Consider the following 12,884-nt stretch of genomic DNA (forward strand, 5'->3'; position numbering starts at 1 on the left):
CTAGTTGAGGCCAGCCCTTCCATTCATCCTTGCCAAAGAGCCAGGCATGTGAGTGAAGTCTCCCTACAAGCCCATCCACCGACTAAATACCACTGAATACCTCTGTCAATGCCAACTGCAATAGCTTCACGCCCTGCCCAAAGTCCTGACCCACACAATTGTGAGCTATAATAAAAATGATGGCTGTTTTAAGCCATTATGTTTTGGAGTAGTTTGATATGTAGCCATAGGTGACTGGAATAGGTGGTCAGGAATATCTCTTTTGATAAGGCAACATTTGAGCAAACATCTGAAGAAAAGAAGGGAGTGAGACATGCCAATATCAGGCAAAGGGAATAGGGAGTAAAGAACCTAGGTGAAAGCATGCTGAGCATGTTCAAGGAGCATCAAGTGGTCCCATGGCTGAAGTGGAGTCAGTCAGGAATAAACTGGTAGGAGATGAGCTCAGAGAGGAAGCAGGACAGCAGATCACAAAGGCCATTTCAAGTGCTGGCACTTAACTGTGAGTGAATTGCAGAGTTTCGAGCTGTGGCTCCAAGTTTTCAGTAGAGCATCCTGTCATGAAATTCTGTCTCCTAGACCTGCTCCCTTCACTTAGTAATCGCCGTGTCCAAATGGCAATCACCACACGCCTACAGCAGACATCCGTCACAGCATTAAGCACTCCACAACACCCAGTCCTTTTCAAACTTCCCCTAAGACAATGGCTGCTGGACTCTGGAGTCTGTGTGTGGCCTGTGCCTTTCCTTCTTCCCACTCTTCTTCTTTGCCTGGCCATATTTGCAATTCAGCACCGGTGCTTTCATTTTCAGAGTGTTTACATTAACTTGAAGTTGTTAACCTAGTTGTGTTGCAGAATGTTTCAGACAGTGCCAGAGGCTATAAATAAATAACAGTTATTTCAGGTTTGCCTGGCAAACAAGTGCATGGATTCTGCTGAGACCCCAGAGACTGTGAATGCTGCCGTGCTGAATATCTCAAACAGGGCTAAAAGCAGGTATTCTGGAGGAATACTAAGCAGACGCACTCCAGGTAACACAGTTCTGTCTCCCATCAACATACATCTCCTGACTGCCACGAAGACCAATAAATGCTCCTCTCTGTCATACCCACCTGGGATGAACGGCAGCAAACCTGAGCCAATTATTGCATATTACCCACCAGATTTCTCATCTCTCCTGACAAATGACCAAAACAAAGTCTTCCAAGGATTTTTTTTTTTTTTTACTTTATGCTGTCATCTACAGCAGTGGGTCCTAAATTTTTCAATTAGGAAGACCTATTTTTTAGCATCTCATTAATTACCAATATCTATCTATGTGCACTTGGCCCAGATAGTTCATCTCTCTGTGCCTTGGTTTCTCTACTTGTAAAATGGAAATGAAACCTCCTACATCATAGAGTTAATGTGAATTTAAGTAAGATAATACGTGTAAAGTGCTTAGAAAAGTATCTGACCTCTAGTTAACAGTCTATAAATATTAGTTCATCATCATTTAAAAATATTATTGACTATTCTCTCCACACAAGAGTAATTATACTTATAACCATCTTTTCTAAGGAAAACAGTCCATGACCGTGTTACAATGCATTCAATAGCACTTATAAATGAATTTGTAATTCATTATCCATTAGAGAATTGCATATACTTGAAACATAGGACGTATTTGAGAAATACACTGTTTATTGAGTTAGTCGTGCCTCAGGAATATGTGGCCATCAGGGAGTTTGGGAGTCTCTAGTCCAGGGGTCAGAGCACATTTATTTTCATACACTTTATCATTTATATACTTAGTATTATACAATGAAAATTACTGTTCAGGAATATGATACACTGCCCCGGGAAGAGTTTCACTTGCCAAAGAACATAATTAAAAATTTCGTTAGTGTATTTTTTTTTTTAAAGATTTTATTTTTTCCTTTTTCTCCCCAAAGCCCCCCGGTACATAGTTGTGTATTCTTCGTTGTGGGTCCTTCTAGTTGTGGCATGTGGGACGCTGCCTCAGCGTGGTTTGATGAGCAGTGCCATGTCCGCGCCCAGGATTCGAACTAACGAAACACTGGGCCGCCTGCAGCAGAGCGCGCGAACTTAACCACTCGGCCACAGGGCCAGCCCCTCGTTAGTGTATTTTAAGAGAAAATTCAGGAAATTTGAATTTGGAACTCTTTAGCAACAAAATTGAAACAAAAAAAATTTCCTTTTGATTCATTTTCAGTGAAGTAGAAAATTCAGCTAATTAGAATTCCTCTTTCTCTGGTAATCTGGCTGGTTAAGATTTTCTAACAATACCATTTCACTGAAGTACCTCAGTATGCAAAAAGGCCGTCTATTGGTCTATAGACTTTTTATTGTAGGCAACTCCGTCTTTTGACACAGTCACCTCGTATACAGACTAAGAGCCATGGGAAATAGGTAAGGGTGTCAACTTTTCTCCTCTGGTAGATTTCTGATCTCCTTATAACTAAGTAAACTATTTATGGAAAAATAACATCTATCTCATCTGATCTTATTGTTAGTTTATATGTTAACTTCAAGTAAAAATAGAAGTAAATACTATTTTCCAATTTACTAAATATTTACTAGGTTTTCTTATGGGAGGAAAAGAAGAGGAGATAGAGACTGGAGAATGTCACCCAATCCTTACTCGTAAGTTTGGCAATGAAATTACATTATATACTGTTAATCTGAGTTAAGGCAAACTTTTCGTTACTAGGTAACAACAGCCTTTGTCTAGCTTAACTTCATTAACAAGTTTTCAGACTTAACTGTACATGTTAGTAGAGAGAAATACTCTCCAATGAATTGCAACAGAACAAGGTTGTAAAGGAGCAAAATACAATATTTTAGGAAAAAGGGAAAGAGGATAAATTAATATGGTTGTAGTGTGGGACATATTCATAGCATCATTGATGACTCTATCCATCTTTAATACTTTTTCCTTCATAAGCACTTTCACATTTGCCTTTCTTAGGAACATACAAGATTCCTTATAGACAAGACAAAGTGCCAAATTAAATGCTATCATGATATCTAATTACTAAGAATAATTCTATCTTATGAACAAGAGAACATATTACCATTAACCTTCAGTACTGAACCTGGCCCAGAATGTTGACTGTTTTTCATTCCCCACCTTAGCTGGCCACACCCATTTAAAGTTCCTGCCTTTGTTCTCTCATCTTAGAATTCAGATGTCCCAAGCTGCTATTTGCAGGCTGAAGTTGGACTAGGAATGCTTCACCCAGGTCTTTACTCTGAGAAACTCTTGTTAGTATGGGTTAATTATCTCTCATCTCACCTCCCATTACCACTCACCCAATTAAATACAAATTTGAGTGGAAAAGGCAGTTTTCTTCCCACACAATGTTTGTTTTTAGCTTAATGCACTTTCCAAATAACTGGTTGCCATGGTGGCAGGCACTTTGGACAAAGTGTCTTAGAGTGAGTAAAGATCATTAAAAATGACTAATTAGCCATTGGATAGGAAGCTGCTATTTTCATGCTCAGGTGAGAACCAGAATTCCCCTTGCAGATTTGATATGAATATACACAAAATGGGAGAGAAGCGAAGGTGAAGAACATGTCTTCCTTTATTCTTTCTTTCTCCCCAATTGGGACTCTATTTCAGAAGGATATTATAGGCTGCAAAAATTGCCTGATCCTCTTGGTTACATGGGTACCAATTACTGCTGCCTTTCTAGAAGGATCCATCTAGTATCCACCCTTTCATGGGTCAGTTGTTTGTGATGTAAATGAAAAGGGTGTAGTCATTGGTACTTTAGCCATAATTACATTCTGCTACTTTTCTCACCAATTCAAAACTCACAATTGTATTTCCAGAGAAACGTTTCTAAGCACAAGGTCAGAAAGACACTACCAATTTCAGTTTAACCTGCCTCTTCAATTGACTACTTAAACTGACAACTCTAATTGTCCACGAGTAGACACATTTATGCATTAAAATGTCTGGTTACATTGTTCTAAACCAAAGGATAATCTGACTTCAATAATCAGGTCTGAATTTAGAGGCTAATTGCATTTTACCCTTTAACCTTTAAAATGAGTTGCCCTTATAATTTAGCAGAATACTCTGCACATTTGTCTGAAACTGAGGGTTCCAAAGGGATGAAAATGAAAAGAGATTATTCTCTGTGACTGAAAAGTGACAAAGCAATGATACCCCAAGTCTTCAATTTCAAAAGGGTTATGAAATCCATGTTCATATTGTGTACTTGCTGGATTTATAATTCGTTCATTGCCTACTGCTTTCATTTGCATGAAAAAAGGAGGGAAAGGTCAATATGTTCCTTTTAAACTGTCTAAACTTCAATTCCAGAAAACACTGCTTAATGGATACTGTCTCTCTTTTCCTCTCTCCCCCTCTCCCTCTCTCTCTCTCTTTCCCAAAGACACAACTCCATAATGTAGATTTGTGTTTGGTTTCAAAAGAATCTGAGTCTTGATCTTAACCCCAACCTATGAAGTCAAATAACCTGGGGAAAATACTCACCCTTTTTTCCTATATTGTTTGTTTCTGGAACATAAAGATTGTTTTTACAACCTATCACTTACTAGCAATATCTTGCATATGTTTAACAGATAGTCATTAGATATGTGTTTATTGCTACATCATTTGGCAAATGTGTAAAACACTGAATAAAAATGAATTAAATTGTCAGGGCCAGCCCCATAGCATAGTGGTTAAGTTCACAGTGGTTAAGTATGCTCCACTTCAGTGGCCTGGGTCTGTGGGTTCGGATCCCAGGTGCGGACCTATACCACTCGTCAGTCATGCTGTGACAGTGACCCACATATAAACTGGAGGAAGATTGGCTCAGATGTTAGCTCAGGGCTAATCTTCCTCAAACCAAAAAGAAATTGAAGTAAATTGGGCCAGCCCTGGTGGCCTGGTGGTTAAGTTTGGCATCCTCCACTTCGATGGCCTGGGTTTGGTTCCTGGGCACAGACTTACACCACATATCTGTCAGTGGCAATGTTGTGGTGGCAGCTCACATACAAAAAGAAGAAGATTGGCAGCAGGTGTTAGCTCAGGGCAAATCTTCCTCAGCAAGAAAAAAAAAGAAGAAGTAAATTATGTATGTTTATTAGAGACCACAGTCACTGCCCTCGAAGAGATTATAACCCTACACCTACTCAATTTAAAGAAACAATGAAAATGTGTTCTCAGAGAAAAATAGATCCATATGCAAATATCAGTTGTTATTACTTGTTTAGATTTCTCTGTCACTTGTCTACTCTGCTATACAAAAGTAATAATAACTCACAACTCACCTGCTTTTCTTCTGATTCCTGGACTGACTCTAAACCGCAGACTCTGTCATGCATTCTGATACTTCCCACATACAACACAACTTTCAACTGGGTCATATTGGTGAAAAAATAATTCTAACAAAAGTAAAGTACAAAGGTGCCTGTTTACACCTATTTGATTAGACCGTTGAATTGAATGTACTATTTTAATGTATGACATTTTTCCTATATGAACAGAATGAAAGGGATCCTTCTTCTCCAAACAGAACTTCTCCATCAAAAATCTAGGAAAATCTATGGGTGGGGGTTGCTATTCAATAGGTATAAAGTTTCAGTCATGCATGATGCAAAATTTCTAGAGATCTGCTGTACAACGTTGTACTTATAGTTAATACTGTATGGTAAACTTAAAATTTTGTTAAGAGGGTATATCTCATATGTTTTTTATTACAATAAAAAAGTAAAAAGTACTCCATGGATGATTAAGAAACCATTAGGATTTTCCTCAACAAAATATTAGCAAATAGAATACAGCAATACATTAAGGATCATACACCATGATCGAGTGGGATTTATTCCAGAGATGCAGGGATGGTTCAACATCCGCAAATCAGTTAAAGCGATACACCACATTAACAAAATGAGGAATAAAAATCACATGATCATCTCAATAGATGCAGAGAAAGCATTTGACAAGATCCAAGATCCATTTATGATTAAAAAGAAAAACCTCTCAACAAAATGGATATAAAAGGTAAGCCTCAACATAATAAAGGCAACAAATGACAAACCTGGAGCCAACACCATACTTAATGGTGAAAAGCTGAAAGCCATTTCTCTGAGAACAGAAACAAGACAAGAGCACCCACTCTCGTCACCCTTATTCAACATAGTACTGGAAGTTTTGGTCAGAGCAATTAGCCAAGAAAAAGAAATAAAAGGGATCCAAATTGGAAAGGAAGAAGAGAAACTCTCATTGTTTGTTGATGACCAGATTATATATACAGGAAACCCTAAAGAATCCGCCAGAAAACTATTAGAAATAATCAACTATAGCAAAGTTGCAGGGTACAAAATCAACATACAAAAATCAGGTGCATTTCTATACACTAACAACAAACTAGCAGAAAGAGAGAAATCAAGAATACAATCCCATTTACAATCAAAACAAAAAGAAGAAAATATCTAGGAATAAATTTAACCAAGGAGATGAAAGACCTATACTTTGAAAACTATAAGACATTATTGAAAGAAACTGAGGAAGACATAAACAAATGGAAAGATATTCCATGCTCATAGATTGGAAGAATAACCATAGTTAAAATGTCCATACTACCTAAAGCAATCTACACCAATGCAATCCCAATCAGAACCCCAATGACATTCTTCATAGAAATAGAACGAGGAATCCTAAAATTTATATGGAACAACAAAAGAACCTGAATAGCCAAAAGAACCCTGAGAAAAAAGAATAAAGCTGGAGGGAGGTATCATAATCCCTGACTTCAAAATATGTTACAAAGCTATAGTAATCAAAACAGTATGGTACTGGCACAAAAACAGACACACAGATCAATGGAACAGAATTGAAAGCCCAGAAATAAAGCCACACATCTATGGACAGCTAATTTTTGACAAAGGAGCCAAGAACATATAATGGAGAAAGGAAAGTCTCTTCAATAAATGGTGTTGGGAAAACTGGACAGCCACACGCAAAAGAATGAAAGTAGACCATTGTCTTACACCAGACACAAAAATTAACTCAAGATGGATTAAAGACTTGAATGTAAGACCTGAAACCATGAAACTCCTGGAAGAAAATGCAGGCAGGACCCTCTTTGACATCAGTCTTAGCAGCATCTTTTCGAATACCATGTCTACTCGGGCAAGGGAAACAAAAGAAAAAATAAACAAATGGGACTAAATCAGACTAAAAAGCTTTGGCAAGGCAAAGGAAACCACGAACAAAACAAAAAGATAACCCACCAACTGAGAGAAAATATTTGCAAATCATAACCCTGCCAAGGGGTTAATTTCCAAAATATATAAAGATCTCATGCAACGCGACAAACAAACAACCTGATCAAAAAATGGGCAAAGGATGTGAACAGACATTTTTCTAAAGAAGATATACAGATGGCCAACAGACACATGAAAAGATGTTCAACATCACTAATTATTAGGGAAATGCAAACCAAAACTACAGTGAGATATCATCTTACACCCGTCAGAATGGCTATAATTAATAAGACAAAAAATAACAAATGTTGGAGATGATGTGGAGAAAAGGGAATCCTCATACTTTGCTGGTGGGACTGAAAACTGGGGCAGCCACTATGGAAAAGAGTATGGAGATTTCTCAAAAAATTAAAAATAGGAATACCATATGATCCAGCTATCCCTCTACTGGATATTTATCCACAGAACAGGAAGTCAACAATTAAAAGAGATTTATGCATCCCTATGTTCATTGCAGCATTATTCATAATAGCCAAGACATGGAAGCAACCCAAGTGCCCATCAACGGATGAATGGATAAAGATGTGGCATACATATACAATGGAATACTACTCAGTCATACAAAAGACAAAATCGTGCCATTTTCAGCAACATGGATGGACTTGGAGAGTATTATGTTAAGCAAAATAAGCCAGACAAACATCGTGTGATATCACTCATATGTGGAAGATAAACATATGGACAAAGAGGACAGATTATTGGTTACCAGAGGGGAAGAGGGTGGGGGAAGTGTGAAAGGGTCAAAGGGACACATAAGTATGATAACATAAAAACTAGACTATTGGTGGTGAACATAATGTAGTCTACATAGAAACTGATATATAATAATGTACACCTGAAATTACACAATGTTATAAGCCAATATGACCTCAGTCAGATAATTAAATTTTTTAAAAAAAGAAACCACTGGGATTTGAAGAAAACATTTGAATAATTAGCTATTTATCACTAATAGATTTAATGATAATCTGCTGACCTCCATAAGTGAAAACGCTACTATTTCTGGTCACCCACAGTAAGCAAACTAGACTTGGTTTGCTTGTTTGACAAGCAGTTTCTAGGACTCGCAGAGATTCTAATTCAGTAGGTCAGCTTTACAGTCCTCAAATCTGTGTTTTTAACAGGACTACGAGGATTCATAGGCACAGGTCTACGGACCACACTTTGAGAAGTCTGGGGTGGAGTGCCCCTTCTGCATCAAATGCCGAGGATGGATTCTATGAGTTTTTTTATAATACCTTTCATTATTTCCGCTGAAACAGGCACTTGGAAAACTTTGGCCTGAACGTACTTGGAAGCCTAAAATAGTGTAATATTAAAGGGTCAATTCTAGGAATAAAATCCATGACTCTGGCACTATTAATACCAATAACTGGTTGCCATGGTGACAGAATTATGGTCAAAGTGCCTCACATAGGAAGTAAATTTCATTAAAAATGATTAATACACCATCAATAGGAAATTTACTAAAATAGCTATAATTCATGGACAAGTTAGTTTAATAAAGGAAGAAATAAAGAAGAAAGAAACTACCCTTGAATCTGTCGGATCTCAGAGCCTGCATTTTTTTTAAAGCTCCTTATAAATACAATGAGGCAGCTGAATAGTGATGCGGCAACTCGAGCCGTTCATTTGGCTCCTTTCAGTGTAGCACCACTAACTTTGATTAGAATATTAAAATTCCAGGAGTCATTGCAATTTATAAAAACATATTAAGAAAGGCTGATGATAACAAAGACATGGATAAAATGTATCACCAGGCCACAGGATATTTCAAAATTACAATTCTCTTCCTTTTTCTTTTATTAGAATGAAAACCTTTTTCCACTCAAAAATCTTTAAATCACATTCACGACATCTTGGTATTCTTGGAATATGCTTCTTTTCTATATAAGGTCCAATGATTATAAATCAAAACCGTCAAACAGAATCATACTCCCAGACAATAATTTCCTGGATAACTAACTTTGTATATTTTAAGATGTCTTAGAATATGTAAAAATCCTCCTTCCCTAATCAGACCTGCTTCAGCACAAGTCTAGGAAAGTCTTTCATAGCATGGGTGATTAAGAAACCATTGGAATGTGGAGGAAGGATTTAAATAATACAATCTCTATAATGCCGGAAAGTTGTCAAATCATTCACAGATCACTTGCATTTGTATTCTTCTTTCTTTGTGTACGCGAGCTCCAACAACACCCACAAGACCAAGTTATCAATTAAAAAAAATAAGCCTCAAGCAAAATTTATAGCTAGACTTTGATGGATACGCTAGACTGATGAATTCATATCTCTCAGTCTTTAAAAAAGTTTGTCCCAGTTTTCTACTTGTCAAAAATATAATACTACCACCCAAAGGGAAGTCATAAACTGTTAAGTACTGTAAATGGAGTCCCAAATCCGTGTTCTAGCTTCACAATCCAAGGGAAAGATTTCCCACTAAAGACAATAATTTGAATAACTTCAAGATTTTGCCTCCATTAATGCAGCAGACATTGATTATGTGAATGTTGGTCTTAGACCACATGTCAGAGGATGGAGACACACAGGTAAACTGCGGCCCCGGAAGGAGGCTGCATCCTAGCAGGCCTCGCCATCACAGGGCCAGTTTCAGCCTAAGTGGTGAGAATCGCAATCCAGGTGTGCAAAAATTGTGTGGGAGCACGCCCAACTTTAGAGTGACTCTGTCTATGGGAGTCAGAAGTTAGTGAAATATTTGTCTCACAAATCCCATTTTGCCGCACCAGCAGGAGTAGATCTTGGGCAAGTAGAAAAGAATCAAATGCAGAGGGGCCTTTGCGATGGAGAAAACATTTGTCAAGTACATGGACTGTTTCGTAGGGCTGAAGGATGGAATAAATGGTGGACACTGGTAGGAGATGAGAATGGAAAAGTCCTTCCAATCAAAAATCCTTAAAACAAATTTGTCTTTTTCTTCAATTCACCAGCATTTTCTGAGGCCCTAGCATTCTCCTTTCCAACTGTTTCACATTGTAACACACATACACACAAACAAGTTAAAAGACTTGTACGGCACACTGAGGTAAAGGTCTCTCCCAGGACTCAAGGGAGCAAAACCTCAGCACACCTGAAACTGCCTCTCAGCCCACTGCTGGGAAGCTCCAAGGCAGCGAAGAACATGCCCTGGTTAAGAATCAGCCTACTCAGAATTAGACTCTCTAGATCCAAATTCTGATACACGAGGTGTGTGAGCTAGAAGGTTCTCCACCTACCTAAGCCTCTGTTTCTATATCTGCAAAATGGAGATGAAAAGATCTACCTACCCATGTTGTGAGGATGGAGCAGATAATGGAAGTGAGTAACAAGATATATGTAACAGCTCACCACGTTAGCTACTAATGTTATCATTATGAGTTACCACGGGAAATACAAAAGAAATAATAAAAAATAGCCATTATACATTGACCTCCTACTAAGAGCCAGGAGCTGTTTAATCTTCATCACATTCCAACGAGGAAGACACTATAATTATTCCCCTTTTGCAGATGAGGAAACTATGGCACAGAGAAGTTACATAATTGCATAAATTTGCACAGCTAACAAGTGATCGTTATCTGAAACATGCTCGGAAAACTGTCACTGCAGGGACGTCCTCTAGCCCATGGAAGAAACTGGTTCTCTTCTTTAACAAACGAAAAATAAAAGTGTATTCCCAGCTTCTCTTAAGAGGCATCATGCCATTTTGAAGTTTGTCTGAACCCTCTTGATGTTACTTTGCGTGTTCTGCCTCAGCTATCTGCTGGTGACTCTGCAGTGCTTTCCTTTAAGTTTCCTGTATTTATTTCACTCAAATCACACATAATATCTCCTTGGGTGGAGATTTCCTGGTTTGGACAGAAAGTCGATTTTCTCCTTAGATGATTGTTTCTAACTCTGGCTTCACACAGTAACCCCTTGTCCCCAGTCCTTTACTAGATTGTTTTATAAGTGGTGTTACGTCTTTTAGAGGTGTGACTGCTAGAATTACACCCGGTATTTCAGGATAATTTAGAAAGTTGTGTTGAGTCCAGTTTGCACGATTTGTTTTATTTAAAAACAAACCCTGCTCTCAAGAAGCTTAGAATGTGGTTGAGAAGTGAGACTCATATATTGACATAGTGCTTGCTGGATGACAGAGATGCATTTTGTGTTTTTTCCCTGCCCACAATGCCCTTCATCTTTCCCTACTTACCCAAATGCCATACACCTTTCCATCTAGTAGAATGAATAGGATTTTCATAGAAAGCGGTGAAAAAAAAGGTGGTGAATATCACAGACAAGGGAAGAGCATGAAACAATGCATCCAAAACTGGTTGCCTGATCATCAGTGCTTTGCAGGCTGTTAATGCGCTACAAACATGTTCCAGTTCAAACAAGCTGGAGAAAGACTGATTCAAACAGAGTAAAAGATTTTTTTATGTTGTTTTTGTTTTACTGTAACTCTCTAGGAATTTTCAAAGCCTTCAATACGCTTACGCATGTTGTGACTCTCCAAGGGAGGGAGGAAGTATAATACTTCCCAAACATATTTGACAGCGGAATTCTAGACGGCATATCCTGGAAAACAGTTTTGGAAACACATTCAAAAAAACCGATAGGGGTAAAACAAGCATTAGTTAAAGAACACAAGAAAACCAGTGAAACTTAATAAGAGTATCTATCATGAGGATTCCTGGAATCTGTTATGTGGAGTATAGGGAGCAAGACTCAGAAAAGGGATTCAGTCTCAGTACTATGTGAAATAGAAGTCCGTTTGCATGGAGTACTGTACTATTATAAGTATTCAGTCATGTAACGATATACGAGTTCGGCTAAAGCACAATATTGACATTCAAGACGTATTCTTGCTTAGCAAAACAGAGCTTCTGGCATATCACTACTGTTTTTCATGGTGTAAGCATAATAAAGGTAAAACATTTGGCCTTCTGACATCATTAATTTCCTACTTTGCACAAATAATTTCTATAAATTGACACCTAGAAAAAAGTTGGTTGTCTGTTCAATGGAAATTACATGATGACTTTACTCAGGAAGGTTGAGGTATAAATTAGTTTTTCAAATCACCAAATGAAAACTAGTTATTGTTTTCTGAAAATAGACCAAAGAGACACGCATGATAGAAAACTTTCCAAATTGTCTTCCTTGGCGCAGCTGTATCGTTCACACAAAGAAGCATGCAGGGTAATCTTGTTATTTAAAGACACGGAGGTAAATTCCAGATGAAACAGCTAAAACAGTTTAAGAGAGTTTTTCTGGAGAATGATGTAGGGGCAGGAGGTTGGTAGAGAAGGAACAGGAGACAGCTGTTTTTAACCATATGTTTTAATATTGTCTGATATTTGAACACTTGTGCAAATTACTCTGTAAAAAGAAATACTTTTTTTAAAAGAAGACATACCTTTGCCATTTAATGCTTATTTGCTAAAATATATGTGTTGAAATGAGTATTTAACGTGAGGAAGATATCACTATGATATATGGCTAACACTGTGATATGGGGTCTATTTAAAGTTTGAGGACTAATAAAATATCCACCCTTTATTTACCAAGCAAAGTAGAAAGGTTGAAATAAAGTCAATAAAGTCGATCTACT

The sequence above is a fragment of the Equus caballus genome, chromosome 14 (assembly GCF_041296265.1).
Source record: "Equus caballus isolate H_3958 breed thoroughbred chromosome 14, TB-T2T, whole genome shotgun sequence".
Classification (NCBI taxonomy): domain Eukaryota; kingdom Metazoa; phylum Chordata; class Mammalia; order Perissodactyla; family Equidae; genus Equus; species Equus caballus.